This window comes from Pongo abelii, chromosome 2 (genome assembly GCF_028885655.2).
Source record: "Pongo abelii isolate AG06213 chromosome 2, NHGRI_mPonAbe1-v2.0_pri, whole genome shotgun sequence".
NCBI classification, from domain to species: Eukaryota; Metazoa; Chordata; class Mammalia; order Primates; family Hominidae; genus Pongo; species Pongo abelii.
Genome location: NC_085928.1, coordinates 183,591,431 through 183,615,941, shown reverse-complemented (window position 1 = coordinate 183,615,941; position 24,511 = coordinate 183,591,431). Strand labels below are relative to the sequence as shown.

At 35.9% G+C, this 24,511-nt stretch overlaps 1 protein-coding gene and 1 pseudogene across 8 annotated transcripts in view; both read right to left on the bottom strand.

Moving 5' to 3' along the window:
* NLGN1 (neuroligin 1) overlaps positions 1 to 24,511 on the bottom strand; it is an 886,466-nt gene that overhangs the window by 635,191 nt on the left and 226,764 nt on the right. The window lies entirely within an intron of this gene.
* On the bottom strand, positions 8,145 to 23,877 carry LOC129058728 (transmembrane protein 229B-like; annotated as a pseudogene).

Here is a 24,511-nt window from a genome sequence, read left to right as displayed (position 1 = left end):
TTCATGTGATTTTAATTCAGGTAGTGGTGGGGTCATCTTCTGAAAACAACTTCATTAAGAATTTTAATTGTCACCAGAGGAGAAGGCAACACATCTGAACCATGTTAGCTGGGTCTCACCAACAGCAAATGAACAAACAAATGAATAAAATAATCCAAAACCAAACACCAACTTACATTTTCACTAAGTGACATTTGCATAGTACGCCTATGACTTTCATCAAAAGTGAGTGGAATATGAGGGACATCTCTGTATGTTTTGCAAAAGCTCTGTAGAGAGTATTATTTCTGTGTAGGTAGGAACCACCCAATGGATGCTTTTCAGAATTCGGGACAAGGAAAAGAAAATAGTTATGAGCTCTAATTAACTTAGAATACCTCTTTTAATCAGTGCTCCTTTTTGTCTTGCCTACCAGCAAGCTCAAAACAAAATTTGATATTACAAAGTTTTAGGCATATGTGAAGCAGGAGTATAGGGTCTGGACGCAGGAAACCTAAGGACTTCCTAAAACTAAATCAAAGGGAAACACTTCAGCTATGACAGGAAATATCCTCTCCATTTACATAGGACAAACACCGAGTAAATGACTTTGTAACTTTCCTTCATCCTCTTCATTTACATAGGGTGTACATCAAGTAACCAATGGAAACCTCTTGAGGATATTTAAACCCCCAAAAAATTCTTTAACAGGGCTGTTGAGCCCCTATGCTTGGGCCCACTGCCACCCTGTGGAGTGTACTTTCATTTTCAATACATCTCTGCTTTTGTTGCTTCATTCTTTCCTTGCTTTGTCTGTGCATTTTGTCCAATTCTTTGTTCAAGTTGCCAAGAACCTGGACACCATCCACTGGTAACATATGTACTTTTCCACTGAGAACCTCACGCTCTCATACAGTCATATACATGTAGTGTCAGATTTTTTTTAATTTTAATTGTCTTATTATGCATGAATTTTTAAAAGCTATCTTAAAATCATTTGAGATGTAGGTAGGGTACAAAGTATAAATAAATACACCTGAGAAACAAGAAATAAACAAATTCATCCAGAAATAATTTCAATGTGAAGAAAGAACAGAGAACTAGAGGTCTGAAGTGGTAGATTTTTTTTTTCAAAACATCATTCTTTCAGGCACAGTTGGTAAGTACACCTGTCATATATGCTTCCAAAAATGTAGCTCAAAATGATAACATACTGAGAGAAAAACAAATCTTGGGAATAGAAAATTCATTTGTTATAACCAGTTTTACTTACACTCTCTCAAAATAGCCATCTGTACTAAAATGTGTACATAACAGAATGACTTGCTGCAATACAAAAAGGTTCATATATATATTTAGGCTTTGGAACTTTCTAAAGGCTCGAAAACTTCTCTGAAGCACCTTTCATACTTTCTACAGAGATGCTTTATATAAGTGAATAAGAGTTGATGTAAAGAAACAGCAGCTGCTTAAATAAATCCCATTACAGTGTTGCCTGCTCTATTTTTTCCTTTTTTCTTCCCGTTAAAATACTTATTTAGCTTTCCCCCTTCTGAGGTCCTCCCTGCATTTTAATTTTATTTAACAAACTTCCACAAGGTGCAAACTATATGCTATTACTTTCCTTTGTGCTTTATGAATATTAACTTATTGAATACTCATAGAAAACTACAATGGAAGCAAACATTTCCCAAGGTCATATGGCTACCATGGAAGAGCTGAGATCTGAAACCAAGGAGTCTGGCTTCAGTATCTGTGACCGCACTGTATACACTACTGGCTCTATGCTTATATATATGATTGAAAAAGTCAATGCCAAGCAGAGAAAAATACATCATCCATCCATTAATTCTTTACCTCCTGTGCAAACTGGATATCTGTCTAACTACATTGGCCATTTCAATCAAATTGCCTGAAGAAACTTCTTGCCGTTCTCAGATATCTATCTATAGATGCTAATTTTATTTTAGAAAAAAAGGAAAATGCTTCAAGATGTATACATAATTCTCCAATCCTAACATATTATTTGACTTAGCAATAGCTTTTGGATGGTAGGAGAGTCACTACATTAAACATATATATCAATCACAAGAAGCATCCAAGTTGAGAAATATTAGTTTAAAAGGATGAAACTTAGAACCAAGAAAATAATGCAATAATGTAATCCCTACTTTTTATAGGTTTCTCCTTCTATTTACTTATAATAGGGACCTGATGCATAGATAGATTTTTACCTGCCTTGAACTCTTATTTGAAGTATATAGGATAAGAGTAACAATTTATTTTAATTATTAGAAACTATTCATTTTACTAAACAAGTATAATGTTATGCTATTCAGGATTAATGTTTTATAAGATATTACTAGTACTATTAAGGTATTTAAGGTAAAATGCTTATTTAAATAGACTGTATTACAATCCTCTAAACGTTATTTTTAATAGAATAGGGTAGAAAAATGAAGGTATAAAGAGTATTTGATGGCAACTTAGTGCAAAGTGGAAAGTTTAAAAATTATCTATCCAGTTTTAATTCTCCCTAAGATAATTTTTCTGGCTTAAAACAACAGTAATCTTTAATAATTATTCAGTTTTTGTCAAACAAATCTGAAATCTGAGTAGGGCTTATTGAGGATGACTCAACTCAGTTCCATATAGCATCAGCTGGGTGATTCTATTAGGGCTAGAGGATCCACCTCTAAGAAGACTCACTCATGTGGCTAACCGGTTGGTAGTGGCTATTGACTCAGCCAAGGTTGCTGACAAGGATAATTGGCTCCTGTTCATGTGGCTTGTACAGGGAGCTGCTTGGACTTCCTAACAGCATGGTGTCTGGGTCCTAAGAGGTTGCTAGAAAGGAACTTCCTCAGTTCCTAAAACTGAGGTTCCTAGACCTAGAAAGTGTCTGTGAGGCTTTTTCTGCCCAAGCCTCTAAGTCTCAGAATGTCACTTCTACACTCCAATAGACAAATAGGCAAGCAAATCACAATGGCCAGCTCAGACTCCAGGAAGGGGAAATCAGATTCCACGTCTCAATACATAAATAGCAAATAATTTATAGCTATCTTTTAATCAACTATATCAATATATAAATTGAACATAATGTTTATAAAGATGCTAAGTTTTCATTTTCTTAAGCTAAAAATTGGTGCTAACATTTTTGTTAAATGTAATTCATCATATAAACAAAGTTAAGGACAGAAAGCATATGATCATCTCAATAAATTCAGAAAAAGCATTTAATAGAATTCAGCATTCCTTCATGATGAAGACCCTTAACAAACTAGGCATAGAAGAAATACACCTCAAAATAATAAAGGCCAAATATGCTAACCCACAGCCAATGTCATACTGAATAAAAATAGTTGAAAGCATTCATTTTAAAACTAGAACAAGACAAGGGTTTTACACTTCCACCAGTCCTATGCAACATAGTACTGGAAGTCCTAGCTAGAGCAATCAGGAAAGAGAAATAAATAAAAGGCATCCAAATTGGAAAAGAGGAAGTTGTATTATCTCTGTTTACTGATGATGTGATGTTATATCTATAAAACCCTAAAGACTTTGCAAAAGAACCTCTTAGATTTGATAAATAAATTCAGTGAAGTTTCAGAATACAAAATAGATGTACAAAAATCAGTAGCATTTTTATACACTAACAACAATCAAATCGAGAACAAAATCAAGAAGGTAATCCCATTTATAATAGCTACCTAAAAAATACCTAGCAGCATATTTAAACAAGAGGTGAAAGATCTCTACAAGGGAAGCTACAAAAGTCTGAGGAAAGAAATCATAGAGGACACCAACAAATGCAAAAATATCCCACATTCATGAATTGTTAGAGTCAATATTGTTAAAATGACGATAGTGCCTAAAGCAATCTACAGATTCAATGCAATTTCTAACCAAAATATCAATGTCATGTTTCAAAGAATTAGAGAAAACATCCTAAAATGTATACGGAACCAAAAAAGAGCTTGAATAGCCAAAGCAACCCTAAGCAAAAAGGACAAAGCTGGAAGCAACACATTACCTGACCTCGAATTATACTACAAGACTATAGTAACTATAACAGCATAGTACTGGTATAAAAACAGACAAATAGATCAACGGAACAGAATTGAGATCCCAGAGGTTAAGCTACGTATCTATAGCCAACAGATTGACAAAAACATACACCAGGGAAAGGACAGCCTTTTCAAATGGTGCTGGGAATTGCCATATGTAGAATAATGAAACTGGACCCCTCTCTCACACCCAACACAAAAATCAACTAAAGATGGAATAAAGACTTAAATGTAAGACCCGAAAATATAAAAATGATAGACAAAAACCTAAGGAAAATTCTTCTGGATATTTTCCCGGGCAAGGCGTTCATGACTAAGATCTCAAAAGCACAAGCAACAAAACCAAAAATAAACAAATGGGACTCAGAGAAACTAAAAGTTCCTGCACAGCAAAAGAAATAATCAACAGAGTGAGCAGACAGCCTATATAACGGACAAAATACTTGCAGACTATGTATCTGACAGTGGACTAATATCCAAAATTTATAAGAAACTCAAACTCAACAATAACAACCAAATAACCCAATTAAAAAGTGGGCAAAGGGGCCGGGCACCGTGGCTCACACCTGTAACGCCAGCACTTTGGGAGGCTGAGGCAGGCAGATTACTTGATGTCAGGAGTTTGTAACCAGCCTGGCCAACATGGTGAAATCCCATCTCTACTAAAAAACACAAAAATTAGCTGGGCATGGTGGTGTGTGCCTGTAATCCCAACTACTCAGGAAGCTGAGGCAGGAGAATCGCTTGAACCCAGGAGTTGGAGGTTGCAGTGAGCCGAGACCACGCCACTGCACTCCAGCCTGGGTGACAGACAGACTCTGTCTCAAAAAACAAACAAACAAACAAAAATGGGCAAAGAACATGAGTAGACATTTTTCAAAAGAAGACATACAAATGGTCAACAAACACACACACAAAAAAAATGCTCAACGTCACTAACCATCAGAGATATGCAAATTAAAACCACAATGAGATATCATCTTATACCAGTCAGAATGGCTATTATTAAAGTCAAAAAATAACAAATGTTGGTGAGGATGCAGAGAAAAAGAAATACATATACACTGCTGGGGGAATGTAAATTAGTAAGACCTCTATGGAAAACAGTATGAAGACTTCTCAAAGAAATAAGAATAGAACTACCATTCAATCCAGCAATCCCACTACTGGGTATCTACCCAGTGGAAAAGAAATCATTATATCAAAAATATCTGCACTGTTATGTTTATCACAACACTATTCACAATAGCAAAGATAGGGAATCAACCTAACTGTCCATCAACAGATGAGCGAATAAAAAAGTAATATATATAACAATTTATTATATATACATATATATAACACATAAATATTGAATATATATGGGATACTATTCAGTCATATAAAGAATGAAATCATACATGGATAGAATTGGAGGTCATTATCTTAAGAGGAAACAACTCAGAAACAGCAAGTCAAACACCACCCATTCCCACCTAGAAGTGGGAGCTAAATAGTGTGTAGACATGAACATATAGAGTGGAATAATGGATACTGGAGACTTGGAGGGGTAGGAGGGTGGGAGACGGGTGAGGGATGAATAATTACTTCGTGGATACAATGTATATTATTCAAGTGATGGTTACACTAAAAGCCCAGACTTCAACACGACACAATATATCCATGTAACAAAAATGCACTTGTACCCCTTAAATTTATACAAATAATAAAAAAAGAAAATAAACAGGCAAGGAGTTAGAAAATCCCTCCAAAAATAACAAGAGGGAGTAGCAGTCCTGCCAAATATAAAAGCATACTCTATAACCGCTATAATTAAAAGCATATGAGGTTTCTCCAACGAACAAAATAGATTACCAGAAATCTACTTAAGAATGTATGAAAACTTCGTGTATAGTAAAGGTAGCATCTCAGTTCACTGTTGAAAACATAAATATTTGTAATAAATTATGTTGAGACAACTAATACTTATTTCACAACCTAACATTACTCACCACAATAAGTTCCAAATGAAGCAAGAATTTTGGTGAATAAAAAAGTAAACCATATAGATACCACTCATTATCACAAAGATACAAATTTAATGCACAATGTGATACCATTCCTAACCTGTTGTATTTGCAAACTTTTAAGTTTGACAATACATACATAGGCGGGAGTCAGGTAAAGATTCTGGAGCAAGTGTAAACTATACAATAACCATTGTGGCGAAATCTGTATTATCTTCCACAACAGAACTAGTTCCCTTTCTAGGAATTTCCCCTAAAAATAAACTTCCTATATCTATTCTAGATCTATATCTACATTCATATTTATCTATATCTATGCAAAAGTTTATTCATTGTGCCATCATTTGGAAAGGCAAAATAGGGAAAACTGTCCATAGGATGCCATCCATAGGAAACTAATTTGAGTGAATAATGATGAGTAGGAAGTATGTAGCTGAAGATGAATGAAGAGGATATTCATGGTCTGTGTTACATCTGAGATGTATTAAGTTAAAAAAATCAAACTGTAAGAAAGTTGATAAATAAAGATATTGTACAGTATGCCACTATTTGTGTAAGAAATGAGAAGTAAGAAATGAGTATGCATATACACACATATGTACATACGCAAATATAAAAAATATAAATTTAGGTTTCTTTGCAAAAAGAAATTAAGAATATAGTTTCCTTTTTATGTGGTAAACGGAAATGGTAAGTGAGAAAGATTATTATGGGAGAAATATTTGAGTATACATTTTCATACAGTTTTATTTTGAAAAACTATATTTTTAAAATAAGAACTCAAGTAATTTGAACACAGTTTTTTTATTGAACACTTTCAGTGTACTTTAATGGTTTATATCATATGGACCAAAAGAACTGCAAGAAACCTTTAATTTTTACTTTTATGATATTCGTTTAGTAATAGTATAGATACAATCCTAAAACCAATTTTCTCTCTCTTTCTCTCTAGGTCTGTGTGTGATCATAGTTGCCTGTGTGTTGTGAGACAGAACAATAAGTACATATTTTAACTTTATTAGGAACCAGTTTTCACTGTGAGAAAATGAAAATACAAGGAGGGAATGTGGGAAGTTGAAAAAGAATCTTACGGCATTTCATTTGAATTTAAAGTAACAATGTGGTCTCAACATTTTTTAACTGCTTTGTTCAGGTATAATTGACACATAAAAAATTGTGCATATTTAAAATATGTAATTTGATACATTTTGACATATGTATTGACATATGTATGACATGTATATGTAATAGTTACATAGACATGTTAACTTGTAATAGTTACAAAATGTTACAAAATGTAACTTGTAACATGTAATAGTTACATAGACATGTAACTTGTAAGGATGCAATCAAGATTGTATCCTTATCACTCCCAACAGTGTTCTTATATTCTTTGGAATCCCTCTCTCTCTTCCCCAGTGTCCCATCCCAGCAACCACTCATATTCTTTCTGTTACTATAGTGTGCATTTTCTAAAGTTTTATACGAATGGAATTATCCAGTATATACTCTTGTCAAGGAGAGAATCTGGCTTCTTTCATTCAGCATAATTATTTTAATATTCAATAGTTAATTCCTTCTTATTACTGAGTTGTATTCCATTTTATGCTTATTCCACAATTTATCTGTTCATCTGCTGATGGATATTTAGGTTGTTTTGGGTTTGTACTAATAGAAATAAAGGTTCTATGAAGATTCATGCACAAATTTTTTAATAGACACGTTTTCTTTTTTCTTCGTTAAATACTGATGAGTGGGATAGTTGGATCTTATAGTAGGGCTGAGCGTGGTGGCTCATGCCTGTAATCCCAGCACTTTGGGATGCCAAGGTGGGTGGATCACCTGAGGTCAGGAATTTGAGACCAGCCTGACCAACGTGGTGAAACCCCATCTCTACTAAAAATACAAAAATTAGCTGGCTGTGGTGGTGCACGCCTGTAATCTCAGCTACTCAGGAAGCTGAGACACAAGAACGGCTTGAACCCGGGAGGCAGAGGTTGCAGTGAGCTGAGATAGGGCCTCTGCACTCCAGCCTGGGCAATAAAGTGAGACTTTGTCTAAAAAAAAAAAAAAAAAAAAAAGAAAGAAAAAAAAAAAAGAAGAATCTACCTAGTTGTTTTCCAAAGTGGTTGTACCATTTTACATTCCCATCTGTGTACAAGAGTTTGGAATTCTTCACATCCTCCACTAACTTGGTATGATCGTCTGTTTAACTTATTTTGCTACTTGTAAAGTGGTATCTCATTTTTGCTGTCATTTGCATTTCATAGCATGTGCTTATTTCTTATGTCATCTCCTTTGGTGAAGCATTGTTTAAATATTTTGACTGGTTTTTATTTTGTATTTTGGTTTCTTATTATTGTGTTTAGAGATTTTGTTATACATTTTGGGTATAAATCCTTTACAGAAATATTATTTGAAAATATTTTCTCTCAATTTGTAGCATATCTGTTCATCCTCTTAATGAAGTCATTTGATTTAAATTTTGGTGATGTCCAGTTTGTCAATTTTTTTTTCTGGAATTCAGGTAGTGTTAATTCTACTTTGTTCTTTTTCAAAGTTGTTTTAAAAATTCTAGGTCCTTTGCATTTCCACGTGACTTTGAAACTCAGATTGTCAATTTCTTTTCTTTTAAGAAAAAAGGCTGATTATATTTTTATTGGTGTAACATTAAATCCATAGATTAATGGGAGAGAACTGATATCTTAATAATAGTGCCTCTTTTGTTCAAAGACCAAGGTATATCTCCATTTATTCTGGTCTTCTTTCATTTATCTCAACAATACTTTTCTATTTTCAGAATACAGGTCTTTAACAACTTTTGTCATACTCATCCCTATGTATTTCATATTTTCATGTTATTGGCTTTGGCAGAATTTGCTCCTATTCTTCTATAATAGTTTCATAAAATGAAGCCGATGTCTTTAATTTGAGGCCTTCCTTCTTTTCTAACATAGGGGTTTAGTATATAAATTTTACCTTATGTCTGCTTAGGGGAAGTTCCTAAATTATGATATATTGTATTTTCATTCAGTTTAAAATACTTTCCATTTTTGTATTCTGATTTATTTTTGATCAAGTGTTATTTGGTTTTCAAATATTTGGGAATTTTCCAGAGACTTTCTTTTATTGATTTCCAATTCAATTCCATTAAGATCAGAAAACACATTTTGCATGACTTGGATCCATTTAAATGTATTGCAACTTGTTTTGTGATCCAGAATATCACTTCTCTTGGTAAAAGTTCTGTGCATGCTTGAAAAGAATGAGTATTTTGCTCCTGTTGGGTGGGATGTTTTATATATATGTCAATTATGTCAAATTGGTTATTAGTGTTGCTCAAATCTTCTATATTCTTATTGATCTTCTGTCTACTGATTCTATCAACTACAGAACAAAGGGTATTTCAATTTCTGATTAAAATTTTGTATTTGTTTCTCCTTGAAGTTTGATCAGGTTTTGATTTATGTATTTTGAAGCTCTATTATTAGAAGCATAAGCATTTAGGCTTGTTATGTCTTCTTGATGGATTAACCCCTTTATCATTTTGAAATGAACTTTCTCATATAATTCAAGTAATATTCTTTGTTCTGAAATTGGTATAACTGATATTAACATAGTCATTCTGGCTTTCTTTTGAGTAGTGTTAACCTGGCATATATTTTCCATTCTTTTACTTTTAACCTGTGTTTTTATATTAAAATGTGTTTCTTTTAGACAGCAAAAATGTTTTAATTTTGTTTTTTATCCAATTTTGACAATCTCTGCCTTTTAAATGGAAATGTTTAAAACATTTGCCTTCAATGTGATTATTGATATAGTTAAATTTGACAGTATTTTATTATGTGTTTTCAATATGTTCCATCTGTTTATTCCGCTTTATTTTTCTGCCTACCTTTGGATTAGTTGAACATTTTTATAATTCCATTTTGTATCCTTTTTTGGCTTATTAGGTGTAACTCTTTGTTTTGATATTTTAGTCATTGATTTAGGGTTTATAGTGGACATCTTTTTATTGATATGTAATAATTGTACATACTCATGGGGCACATGAGATATTTTGATACTTGCACACAATGTGTAATGATAGAATCAGATTAACTGGGATATATATTACCTCAAGCATTTACTATTTTTTGTGTTGGGAACTCTTCAAATCTTTTCTTCTAGCATCCAGGAAAAAAATTATTCAAAAGAACTAAAGTGAACAGTGTGTGACACACACACAGGACTATAACCAATGCACATTCCTAACCAGAGAAAGCGGTGAACTCTTAATTTGTGAGGCATGGGGTAGTGTACTTAGGAGGCTCTTGCTTCAGCAGCAGGAAATGATTACTCCTCCTTTCTACTGGTGATTAATTATTCCAGCCTCCAAAAGGTCTTAATTTCACCGTAGCTATTAAAATATATTTTGTTGGGTATAGAGAATTCCACACTGATAATTTTTTTTGGAGGGGGTATTACTGTCATTTAAAAATGATCTATAAGAAGGGAAAGGCTAATTTCTACCTAAGTGTCTGAGTGTGGTCAAGAAGAGACCACACACCATGGGACGGACCACTTTCTGACAGACCCCTCTCCTCAGGGAATAGGGGGCAGAGCCAAAATCGGCTAGAGGGAGGATTTCACCTGTCCACTGCCCGCAATGGGCCTGTCACAAGGAAAAGGGAGAGGGCAGAACCAAGATGACAATGCCCATGAGTGTGGCAGGGTTAAGACTGTTTAAGGAGCAAGCTCAAAGAATCTTCCTCACTGGGAGGGGGCCGAGGGGAATGGCAACCATGAGAATGCTTTGCCACAGGGCTGGGATTATGGCAGAGCAAGAACTGATCCTTTCCGACAAAGGGTGCTCCAAAGAGCTTTCCAAGGCTGAAGGACACCTCTTTTTTTTCTCCCTCATTCTCCATGAGTCTCTAATGCTGGATACCTCCTCCTCCATCCCCTGGAATGCTAGATTGTTCAATTAGTTTGAAAATAAACCAGTTAGAGCCTAAGAGACTGACAACTCTGATTTTTCCCCACAGAACTAATTTTCCTCTAGGTTACCATTGTGGATCCACAAGGCCCATCTCCGCCTGACTGTGCATTGAAGGGCATCATTCATTCTCAGCTGGGCCACAGTGGAGAGGAGACACTGCCACAGCCCACTAGACCAAGAGTTGGGAGGCATAACTCAGGAATTCCCCAAGCACCAGGAATAGTGGTGCTAAAAGAGATAAAGCGGGAATAGTGGAGGAAAGCCTGAAAGAGATGGGAGGGCACTGTCATGGGGACTGAAACCTCCAAAAGCCCAAGGTTGGTGGGAATCCAGCACTATGGGGGCCCCCAAAGGCCACGGAAGCTATGCACGTCTGTGAGGGAGGGGAGAGGAGCTGAGGGAAAGTCTCCTAGCTTTTGTACATCAACATTACTGCCAAGCAGCCTCCTGGCTGCCCAGCCTCTCTTAGGCTACAGCTCAGCAGACCTCTGTGAAGGTACTGGTTGCAAGCAAGAACCTGAATGTTGCCTAATGGAACCAGCCAAAGTCCAACTAAATCCAGATGAGAGGGAGGGAGGTCAGGCCTTGCCTCCTACCTGTGGCCCCATTCTCAATGTCCCTTAGCCAGGATGGACTGCTGCTTCCAAAGTCAACCATACAGTCCAATCACCGCTTACCCACAGCCTCCCACCACCAGCCTCTGAGCTGGGCCAAAATCCATGTATCTTTCCCTACGTTCCTCTGCTGCCTTGACACCCTGTCCCCCACCACCTGACCATGCCCCCTCAACACCTGCCCACCTTGGAGGGTATGGGGCTGTGTGTGCCCTACAGGGCTGAGGCCTGGCCAGGACAGGGCTTGTGCTGCACAGAAGGAGCAATACACCAGCTTGGTCTCTTTGTCCATGAATTCCATAAGAGACCTCCAGAACACCCACTCACCCCCCCTACTCTCAGTCAGTCTTGACATGGATGTTGGCCAGGGCCAGGGGTCCGCTAGGCTTCCCAGGCTGGGTGTCACTGAAGCAGGGGCAGAGTGCACTGGAGTTGTTCCATGATGAGGGACTCGCAGAACCAGGGCACAGCATACTCCAGGGTGATAGGCCCATGAAGTCATAGTGGAACTGGCAGTACTTCCAGAGGCAGGTGTTGAACTGGTGCAGGATGCAGCAAGGGGCAAACTCTCATGAGTAGGCCAGAGCCAAAGCGTGTAGATGAGGCAGCACAGTAGCAGTGGGTAGCAGCCATGCAGACACAGGTACATGCGCCCCATGACAAGGATGGAGGTGTTGTAAATGAAGAGGGCCCACATGCTTGCCTGGAACTTCCAGTTCAAGTTCATCATGGACTCCCACAGTGAGCATCACCTCGCAGAAGTAAGCCGTGGATGTCATACAGGTACCAGTAGGACAGGGCCATTGAGGCCAGGCAGATGCCAAGGTGCGGACTGGGGCTGGCTCCTTGTTTAGCCCTGGGATCTCAGCCCTGGGAAAGCTTGCAGCAGGAAGAACTGGTAGTTCAGTGGACATTGGCCCCTTTCTCTTGTCATACTGTTGAGTGCGCTGCTCAGAACAAACATCAGAATCACTCTCCAAGAGTGTCCCAGGTTAACCTTTGTTGGCTGGTCCTTGGTGCCATTCTCAGTAGGTAAGCACCAGCCCCAGGGCTCAGGTGATCTGCAGCTGGTGGACTGGCAGCTTCCATGTGTACCTTTTATTTGGGCATCCTGTTTGCTGGTTCCTCTGATGTATGTTTTTATAATTAAAATGGAGAGAAAGTCAAGTGTGGTGGCACACACCTGTACCAGTGCACATGATAGCACACTCCCAGTTACTTGGGAAGCTGAAGTGGGAGGATCACTTGAGCCCAGGAGTTCAAAACCAGTCTGGGCAGCATAACCAGACTCTATCTCTTTCAGTGAGTAAGAGTCTTGTTTCCCCAACTCTGGTAGCCTGGTTACAAACATAAAGAGGTCACTAAGATTATTTTTCCCCCAGTATGCCCAAATAAAGATCAGTAACTTTCACACTAACATTCTTATATGTCAATTGAGTGAATGAGGAATGAGCATCTGTTTCCATTGTATGAATGTGGCACAAACTGCTGACAGCTTTTTGGTTTTTGCTTTTTAAAGTACTGTACTTTGAAATACTTTGCTCGCCCTTATTTTCACTTACATTGTTTCTGATTAAAATTCTGCTGTTATTATCTTCTTCTGTATGCCCAGTGTCTTTTCCTTCTCAGATGATTTTTATATGTTCTTATTACCATTATTTTCAAGCAATTTCATTATGCTGTGCATGTTGTCATTTATTTTGTGTTTCTTGTGATTGGAGCTCATAGAACTTCTGGGATCTATAGATGTATAGTTTTCATGGCATTTAGAATTCTCTCAACAATTGTGTCTTCAAATATTTTCTGTAACCCTTTCTCTCTACTCTGCTTTAGAGAATTCAGTTATGCACATATGCGATCTCTTAAAGTTGTGCCACAGATAGGTTGCCAAAGCTCTCTCTATTTTTCTAAATTTTCTTTTCTCCGTTTCATCCTGAATAGTTTCTATTGCTGTGTCTTCAAATTCACTTCTTTTCTTCTGTGATGTTAATCTGCTCTAATCACATTCAATGTATTTTTCCTCTTACATATTATAGGTTTCACGTTTAGAAGGTAGCTTCAGATGTGTGTATATATAGATACACATTTTATATTTAACTTAAAAAATATTTAATACAGTTATGACTTTTAATGTCTTGTCTGCTAATTCTAACGTATTGGTCAGTTCTAGTACAGTGTCAATTGACTTAGTATTTTTCTTATTAAGGGTCATACATAAGTACTTTTTTTGCATACTTTGCAACCTTTGATTGGATACCAAACATTTTGAAATCTATCTTATTGGGTGCTGGATATGTTTGCAGCCCTAAAAACATTCTTGAGCTTTGAGCTGAGCCTCTGTTAAGGTATATTTCAACAGTTTGCAAAGCCTTTTGAATCTTGCTTTAAGAAGTGTTAAGTAGGTACAGGGCAGCACTAGATCTAGGGTTAATTATTTTCCACCACTAAGGCAAGAACTTCCTGAGTACACTACCCCATGTCTCATGAATTAATTTGTCAGTTTAGCTGGTTAGCAGTGTGCATCAGTTCTAGTTTTGTTTACACATCATATGTTGGTCAATGTAATAGTTTTGGCAAATTCTTTCCCTGAACTCTGATGGTTTCTTCACATGCATGTTTTAATCATGGTGCTTAATACTCAAGGGAGACCCCCACTGCCCCTGTTGCCACCCATAGCCACTTTGGTCGGCTGGACTCCATCTCCCCAGTCCTGAGAGTCGGCTAGATTCCATCTGGGTTTGTCGTTATCCTATAGTGTAGTCTGAAAACTCTCAAGGCAATAAATTGGGAGAGTTGTATGGCATACTTTGTCTGTTTTTTTGTTTCTCAGGATTTGTTCTCTTTCATCTTCATTGTCTGACATCCATTATAGTGGAACTCCTTGTTTCCTATAATTTATCTAATTTAGTTTAGTTTTGTGTTTTGGTTATTTTAGGCAAGAGGCAGATCCAGTCTCTGTTACTCCATTTTGGCCAGAACAGAAGTAAAATCATGACATTAAAATATATATATATGGAGAGAGAGGGAGAGAGAGAGAGAGCAGTCCACTGAAAGTATCTATATAAAATACTGGCAAACTTTTTTTTTTCTTGTAAAGGGCAAGATAGCATATATTTTAGACTTTGCAGGCATATGGTCTCTGTTGCACATAATCAACTCCGCCATTGTAGTGTGAAAATAGAAATACATAATATGTAAACAACAGAGCATAGCTGTTCCAATAAAATATTATTTACAAAACCAGGAAGTAGATTGGATTTGCTTCACAGGCTCTAGCTTACCCACTTCTAATCTAGGTCAATGCCACCCCAGTAACAAAGATTAAACCTAGTATTAACATCTTGTTTTCAAAATATTATACTCCATTTAAAGAAATGAGGGTTTCTTAGGAAATGCCTTAATTTCAGTTTGAGGCAACAAAGTACAAAGTGAGCTTGAGACATCATGTTGCACTGGAAGGTAAGAAGTACCCAGATATGGGCCAGGCACAGTGGCTCACGCCTATAATTCCAGCACTTTGGGAGGCTTAGGTGGGTGGATCACCTGAGGTCAGGAGACCAGCCTGGCCAACATGGTGAAACCCCGTCTTTACTAAAAATACAAAAATTAGCTGGGCGTGGTGGCACACGCCTGTAATCCCAGCTAACTGAGAAGCTGAGGCAGGAGAATAGCTTGAATCTGGGAGGCAGAGGTTGCAGTGAGCCGAGATCGTGCCACTGCACTGCAGCCTGGGTGACAGAGGGAGATTCCATCTAAATAATAATACTAATAATACTAATAATAATAATAATAGGAAGTACCTAGATATTAATGGGATCAAAAGTAGCTGAAGTGAAAGAACTTCAAGGGGCCAACTTTAGATATTAGAGTATAAGAAAGAATAATGAATTAATTTACTATAACAAAATTAAATGGTTTTTTAGAAAGAATAACAAGTACAAAGGGATTAGAAAATTAAAAATTTGCATCACATCCTCTAGTGTAATTATTTAGTCACTCAAGGATTATCAAGAATACTAGGAAACAGAATAGTCACACCATCTTAAAATATCTCAAATACTTCAAAATATCACTCCATAGTTTGCTTATTAATCATGAAGAGAAAAATGTACTTTTTAAATGGTAAAATATGATGGACACTGTCTTAACCAAGTGTTCAAATATATAGCATCATAAATAATAGAAAGCCCTGATATGATTTGCTTTCTAACAAAAGTAAGCAACAACCCCTAAGTAATATTCTTGCCAAAGTGTTTAATCTGATCTAACTATGACAAGACAATCAAACAAATACAGAATGTGAATTATTGTAAGCAACATTTGGAGTTGGCCATTAAAAGACATCGGGGTCATAAAACACCAAAAAATTAGAATGTGGGGCAACTAATTTAAGACATAGTAAATGAACAGTTCATGAATTTTGATTAACTCCTGGATGGAAAATTCAAACACCGAAGTTATAAAAAACACTACTTGGGTCAATTAGGTAAATGTAAATATGGACTCTATGTTATCAGATTATTGTATTAAATAAATGTTCATTTTCTTAGATATGCTAATAGCCTTATGGTTAAAGTCATTATTCATAAGAGATGCACTGAAGTATTCTGTTGTGAAGTGTCCTGCTATCTGTTAGTTTAAAATGATTCAAAAACATTGTCACTAGATAGATAAAAAGATACGTATAAATGATATGTATAAAAATACTGACAATTAATGAACTTAGGTGAAGAATATGAAGAGTGTTCATGGTATTCTTCTGTAAGAAGAATACAATATGCAAATGCCAAAAATTAAATTTTTGGAGAAATATAGACCTTTCTTCTAAAATGTAAAATTTCCCTCATTAAAATACAGGCTTCAGATGACTGACTTTAGAGTCTATCTGATCACCAGATTGTTTCTCTGAATAATTTTACTGAGAAATAGTTTTGGAAATAATTTGCAATTTATCCTTTATATGTAATATACTTGGTACATTATGCATCATTATATTATGCACCCCGTTGTCCTCGACAGATGACATATTAAGCATCATGCAGATAGGTGATTTTAAAAGCTTTTTTCAATAATGAATTAGAATATTGCAGTTTAGACCTTCAATAAAAGCTAAACATGGAAGGAGGAAAGAAGGGAAAAGAAATGGGAAGAAGAAAAGAGACAAAAAGAGAGGGAAGGAGATGAAAGAAAGAGCAAGAAAGGAAGGAGGAGGAAAAAAGAGAAGAAAGAAAGGAAGGAAGAAGACTTCACAAACAAGAAAAGGAAAGAGGCAGACAGACAATTGCTTAGTGAACATTATAAAATGTGCAGTGTTCCCTGAGGACAAACCGTTTCCTTAACCAGATCCTGGGCTTCCAGTTGTGAACTCATTAAGCCCCATATTACAGCATCAGTCTTGGCTTTTCTGTGGGAGACTTTCAGGACTTCCAGTCTAGTAGTTCAGGAGAATCATTGCTAGGCCAAAACAATTGCTAAGTCTTGTTCCGATCATCTTAAAACTGGTCTAATAATTACATTTCTGCACTTAAATCTCATTTTCAATAAACAGATCCCCATAACAGTCCTCCATGTCTAACCATGAACCTGTCCAGTGCCATTCCCCATGACTGGATGCCAGCCTTATCCCTATCAGTTTTCACAAGACCAGAAGGCTGAAAGGCTACCCAGCAGCTGAGGTCTGGCCCAGTTCTCCCAGTGGTCAGAGATGCCTCAACAGCTTGCTTGCTGCCAGACCAAGTTCTGTCCCCTTCACTCCACTGATTGACCCAAATCAGCCACCTGTCTTGTTGAACCTCCAAGACTGAGACATCCCAAATGACTGCCTCATTCCATTGCTGCTTGGCAGCATTCCCCTAGGATTCAGCCTTAACTGAGCCAGAAAGAACATGCAGGCCAGGAAAATAGTTTATTGCTTAAATATGTTATTCTTAATGGCCTGTTCCATTCACATTTAGGGTGAGAAAGCAAACATGGTGAAATAAAATTCTAACAAGTGAAGCATTTTATATCAAAGATTCATGCCCAAGAGTACAACTTCCTCACCCCTATGCTCACCAGTCCTTCAGCGTTCCTGTGGAGCACACAACTGGCCAGACATAAAACAAAGGCAGAACAATCACTTCTCTTGAAGTTTCAACTCTTTTTTTTTCTATTTTCATAAACACTTCTCCTTTATTTATTCACTACCTTCCTATACTACATGCTGATATTCTATACCTCAGAAACAATTAATACCTATAATTAGCACATGAAAATTAATACATGAAAGGAATTCTTTCCTCCAAAGTTGCTGTGACACATCTCACAATGAACTTACAGGAAAAACACTGTGTAACCAGACTATGAACCACATTTTTAAAATTGATATTTTAATAAAGAGAACTCCCCTCATAGAGATTCCACCTCTGATTAAAATAATCCATTATGTGAAAGGGGCCTTAAAGTTACAATTCTTGTATATTATCTCATCAAATTAGTCATTAATCCTTGTGTGGTACGTACATTTTACAAAAGAGAAGTAAAGATATCAGAGAAATTGAGCAACCTGACCTCACATGCTCAGCAGGTGATGAAAGGGAGCCTTTGTTTTTATTTAAAAAATAAAAACAAACTATTTACAAGAATATGATCTTAAATTTTATTTTAAAATGTAAATACCTCTTTTAATAAGGCTTGCACACCTGCAAATTTATTGGGGTTTTTTTTCATTTTATAATGATTTTTGCAGAACCTTTTCCCATTAAAGGATAAAATCAACATCTGTCTATTGAAGTTGACTGAACCATCAAACTCGTTTTACACCCACTTCATTTCACAGCTACAATTACACTTCCTCAGACTGGAACATCAAAACAGAGTCACAGCCAAGTTTTTTACCTTTGTGGCTACATAAAAAAAACTCTAACAAATGCATTCCCCTATTTATTCATTGGTTAAAAAACAAAACAAAACTTTACTGAAAAAAAGTGAACTGGCGTAAAACAGGAGTTTCATTATAGGTGAAAAAAAATCATATCTCAAGTTCCAGATTTCTGGGAGATGGAGGAAAAGTAAATATCTCTATTAAAATCTACTGGCACACCTATTAGTATATATCTTCAATTGCAGTGAATGATTTATCATCAAAGTTTCACCATTTTCCACTTCCAAATGTTGAAAGATAAGGGAATGAAACACTGTCTCTGGTGATTTTTATGTGGGTGTATAAGACCAAATCCCAAACACAGACACAAAGAAATGAAAATACTAATTTAAGTTTATATCCTATGTAACCTATGGCACACTAGGATGACTGAGGCATAAAAGGAACCATTTTCATGGTTCTGCATAATAGTATACCTAGCCCATGCAACTTTCCATTGGTCTTTTCACCCAAGGCTCAATTCCATGTAAAGTATCATGGAAGCTTCTCAGAGAACAAATATCTGTCCTACATAGACATGTCTCATAATGTCATAGTATTTCAATAGCCTAGCTGTAAAATAATGCGTGTGGAAGCAATTAAGAGTCATACAAATCAAATTCTCATTATATTGTGGGCCTTAAATAAGCATGCTATCATTTGACTACTTTATTAAAAGATTATTTTCAGCATTTTACAGTAACTAGAACAAGAGAATATAAAAAGCTTACATGAAAGAAATAGTGGTAAATATTATTCTCTATATGATTCACACCAACAGAGGTCATTTAGTTTAAATGTTATTCAGATGTAAAGAATGGACCACTCTGTCCACTATTCCTTTTATGTACCATAATAGCAGGACAGATGAAAAAGCAAGGAGCAACACAATTATTCTCAATATTTTAAACTCCGCATATTTCCGAAGATATTTTATGATAAACTGCCTTCTAGATACAGTTACCTACTCATTCCATAGTAGAGCTCTTTAATGATTTTCATTGACCCTCAGATTTTGAAGCTAGGTGAGTCCCTATACAACCAAGTTTTTTGTTTGGCAATAAAGAATGTTCCACATCACCCAATGTTTGCTGTTCAGCCAAAGTAACTATTTTTTTAAGAATTTATCTTATTCACTATAAGACTAACACAAGGAGACAAAAAGTTCCCAGAATTTATCTTATTTCTCTTTGCACTTTGCACAATAAAGCTAACAGCTAAGACTGTATTTATTTTTCACCCTAGCTTAAGCACAGCACTGTCTTATAAGGAGATACCCCATTGTCTTTTCTTGACCTCTTTTCACTGCAAAACATTTTCATTCTAATTCTTTGCTAAATTTCTAATTTTATTCATTATTACAATATTTCACAGTATAGGTATTAATGACCCCATTAGTGTCCAGGAGAAATGAGTCATTGTATTATCTACAAGATAATCTATCCTTAATGTTGTTTCAAGTTAAAAATCCCCATACAACTATTTCCCAGGTAGCCCCAAGAGTGGACAAAAAGTTTCAAATAATCATGTTTTGAAATTCCAAACCATGAACTCAATTTTCTTGGCTGGGAAATTTTTAGTTACATCATACCAAAGAATATTCCAGTCTGAAAAGCAAAAAAAAAAAAAAAAAAAATGATATGCTAAGAGTAGAATAAGGAGTGCTCTCATTAACAAAACAAAACAAAACAAATTAAATTAAATTAAAGGTAAGAAAAGAGAGACAGAAATGTCATCAACAAACTATGACCTTGAGGAAGATGCCCAGCTTGTGAACCTCGGTTTCCTAACCTGTAAAATAGTTACAATTTCCTTGAAGGAATAGAACCACCTCACTGCTTAATTAGTTATACAGTGAAAACGGCTGTTGATAAAAACACTGCTTTTTCTTTTCCTTTCTTTTTTGAGTCTGGTGGACATACCAAAAAAACCAGTGTACAAATGGAGAGTTCTGTGCAGGGATGCAGCGGCGGTGGGATAGGAGGAATCACAGATATCATTTACATATGGCATCTTTCCTCTTTCACCAACTAATTACATTCTACTAAACAATAAGTTGATAAATACCATCGTTAAGTTCTTTTCTTACTTTTTATAGAACTGTAAAAACGAGGATAGGCAATTTACCAAATAACAAATTAAAAGAATTTCAAAGCAGGAAATAAAACACTGCCACCCTCGATAGCAAGGCCAATAAATATACTACAGTCTCCTCTGCAGTTGCACATAAGGAGCCTGCCGAGTGTTCTTGATCACTATCTTCTTTCACATCTATTTATTAATAGATTTCATAGTAAAAAAAAATTCAATAGAAATTTGAGTCTCATTTTACTGAACATAAAACTCACTCCTTTCAGAAATGTTTTATCCAATTAAGTCCCCATAGACATATTTCCTAACCATTTTGAGGAAGAAGGAATGATACTTCAAGGTTTTCATTGATATAAAATATGCCTCTAATTAATAACAGTAATGAGAAAATTAAAATAATAGAAGTAAATCATTTCTAAGTATAGAAAGCACCCAAACAAAGAAAGAATTCAGATTGTTGTTAGTTCCTGGCCGGGTGATCACTTATTTCCAAAAATGTGTTTCCTGAAATCATTTTCTTTAGAAAAATTTTACGTGTTTCTTCTAGAAATACAGTTAAGACAGTATAGATATTTGTGACTGTTTTTCTCTTTTGACAAACAGAAAAATGAACCTAAACCTTCAATACAAAACAGAGTAGATGAATAATAGTTTTTCAAAAATAGAGATAGGGCTCTACTGTGATTGCCATTATACAGTAATTCGCATTTGTTTGAGAACCAATGAGAATTAATGCAGTGAACAGGAGCTCCCTTGTCCTTATTTGCAGGAGTGGTATTGTTCCAAAGATAATAACTCCCTATAAACTGAAATTACTTAATATCTCTGAGTCACAGGAGTAAAAATAAAGCAGAAATGATAATACTTGTCTCTTAAGAAACTGTAGGGAGTAGATGATGTGTATATAAGAAGCAAAGGGCAGGAGGGAACATAAAATACTCTGTAGCTATTTTGTTATTATTCATACTATTAATATAACTATTAATGTCTTTAGACAAAATAAGTGTTCACAGACCTGCAAAACATAAAGCAGAGTTTTATTATTAACTTTTTTTTTTACATGTGCTACAGGTGTTATATTTTAGAAGAGATTAAAAATTCAGTTAACCTAACCATGTCTCATAAAGATAAAATCCCTGCATTGTGGAGAAGGGCGCTCTCCCCTTGTCTGTTACACGCCTACTTAGAGGTTCTATTGCCATCTCAAGGGCTCCTTCCCTGATGGCGCTTTCTGCATCTCTCAGCCTCAGTCCTCCCTCAGTCCTATCCTGGTCCAGCTCTCTCTGTCTCAGATGTGGATCACCCAGGGAAGAAACTACCTTACTCTTCTTCTCAGTTCCAATTCTGCCTTAAGTGGATGAGCAATCCTCCTAAAATATAGTTCTTCGTAAGAACAGTAAATAGACTCAAGTATAAATGCAATAAATAAAATAATACTGTGCATTTAAAAATACATTTTCAAGGTGAAAATGATTAAATGAATCATGACACTTTCCTCCTACCACATATATATTACAAATTAGTCAAAAAAGATATGCATTACTGATGTGGAAAGAGGTCTATAATTTATTGCTAGTTGAAAAGAAGAAATTGTTTAATGGTATGTATTGTGTCATCTCATTTTGTAAAAAAGTAAATTATGTACTAATTAATATAAGTATTTGAAATATGCAAGTAAAAACATATTACATGAGGCACAGTAATATACATATTTGTTCTTAGTGACCATATATTTTGGATGAGATTGGGGGAACTTGGAGAAGATTTTATTTACTTATTTCTTTTATAGGGGATGTAATACTCATTTTAAATAATTTTCTTTTTTTATTTTTAAACCATATTTTATCATATGTACTCTCAACAAATTGTCCAGTGATTTTGAAGAAGTCAGTGGGAATTTTTTATTTATTTTATCCAATATTGTATTGTTTGCTTTTCTTTTATAACAAAGAACATGTATTTCTTTAGAAATTAAAAAAACTTAAAATCCCATAATGTTTTTAATTAAAAATGTGGATTTAGGCAAGGTTACCTTTATTGGCAGATACAGCCTTGAGTAGATTGTTTTTATTCTAGTAGAGAATTACTTAGGCAAGTTGTCATTTATCACATCATCTCAGAATTCTATTAAAATGGGCAACAGAACAATGCCTTACAGTGTTGTGAGTATAAGCTAATATAAGTGGATTATATGTAAGAGGTTTAACAAACTATGGGGATCAGAAAGGGTTATGAAAAAAAAGATCCAGTTTGATATATTCTCTTTTCCTATACTGTACTGCTAAACGATAATTAGAAGATAAGGAGAATCGGGGAGTTTTGTTTTTTTACTGGTCTTAGAAGTCTAATATTCTTCACCCAATAGACTTCACCAGAAATTATTTTCTTAGAGAAGCTGTTTCTCAGAAAAGCCCAAAGGGCTGGGCTACCTTCTCAGATGGCACTTCCCCTGCCTGTCACTGAAGCTGTCAACCCATAGGGTCATTTTCGAATGCTATGGTAAAATGTTTGAATTCGATATTTCTGAGGTTCTTTCCATAGGGTGAACTTCTAGGCCACCAAATTCCTCTTTCCAGGAACTTACAAAATCTCTATTTCTTAAAGATCAGTTGTAAACACTTACCTTGTAGCTCAATGATAGGAATGGCAGCTATATTTGGCTAAGAACACACAACAGGTGAAACTGCCCTAGGGAAGTGTACATTAAAAACACTGAAAGCAAGACAAATGACTGCAGACCAGGCATCAAGGCCAAGTGTGGACATGAATAATGCTAGAAAAGTTTGCAGAGGCCAAGCCATGGAGGATCTTACATGAAAAGCAATTGAACACCACAGAAGGTTTCAAACTTGTTACGGGGTTCAGAAAGATGGTGAAATAATCTCAATTATGATGTGAAAATGTCAACATAAGTCAGCTGTGTCAATCCTTGGCTCAGAACTCCACAAAGTCTCCTTGTCCCAAACCAAGTAAAAGCTAAAGTACTTCTAGTTCCCTACAAAACAGTCTATGATCTAGGCCCCCATTTATCAGATTTTAATTCCCACTAATCTTTTTTACACAACAAACATTTCATGGCATCACAAGAGAAAAATATTTTAAGAGCAAACAACAATCATTTGGCCAACAAGATAGTTTGCTTGAAGCAATTATACTCATACTGCTCTCAGGCAGCAGGTACTAAAGCAGTCCCGTATCATCCCTTTTTGAGAAGACAACTATAGGAAAAAAAAAAAAAAAAAAAAAAAACCACCACTCAAGGAGGACTTCTCTAAAATCCTATCTATTTCTATCTATTTATACAATGAATCCACAATATTAGGGAAACATAAATGTCTGGCTGCTTTCCTTGGCTCTAAATCTCAAAAAGGAAGGATTGGAAGGTGGGAATCCAGTCAGCTACAGGAAATCCTGTCCCTTTGAGATTTTCAAGTGATGCAAATATTTGAGCACCCAGCTGGTATTCAAATATCTAACGATGAATTGACTGAATTCTCTGAACTTCTCATGAACATAGGTAGGACAGAGCTAAAAATGAACCAAGGCCATTTTTTTCTGCTGCACTTAATTTATGCTCATTCTTTGAGTATGTGTTTGTTGACCAACAACACAAGCATCGCTTCACATAAAATAAACTCCCAGTGACTGCAGGCATCTTCCACAGATTTGGATGCACCAAAATTTGTGAAAGGGAAGCAAGATGAACTTCGTCACTTGATTCCTAGAAATTTCTCAGCTACTTTTCCCAGATACTCTGGGGGAAAATGAAGCAGAACAAATGTTTGCACAACCACCATTTGGGAAGCCCCATGTCACAACAAAAATATCTAACAAAATTCAAGAAACACAAAGTGATATGTACAGCATACTAA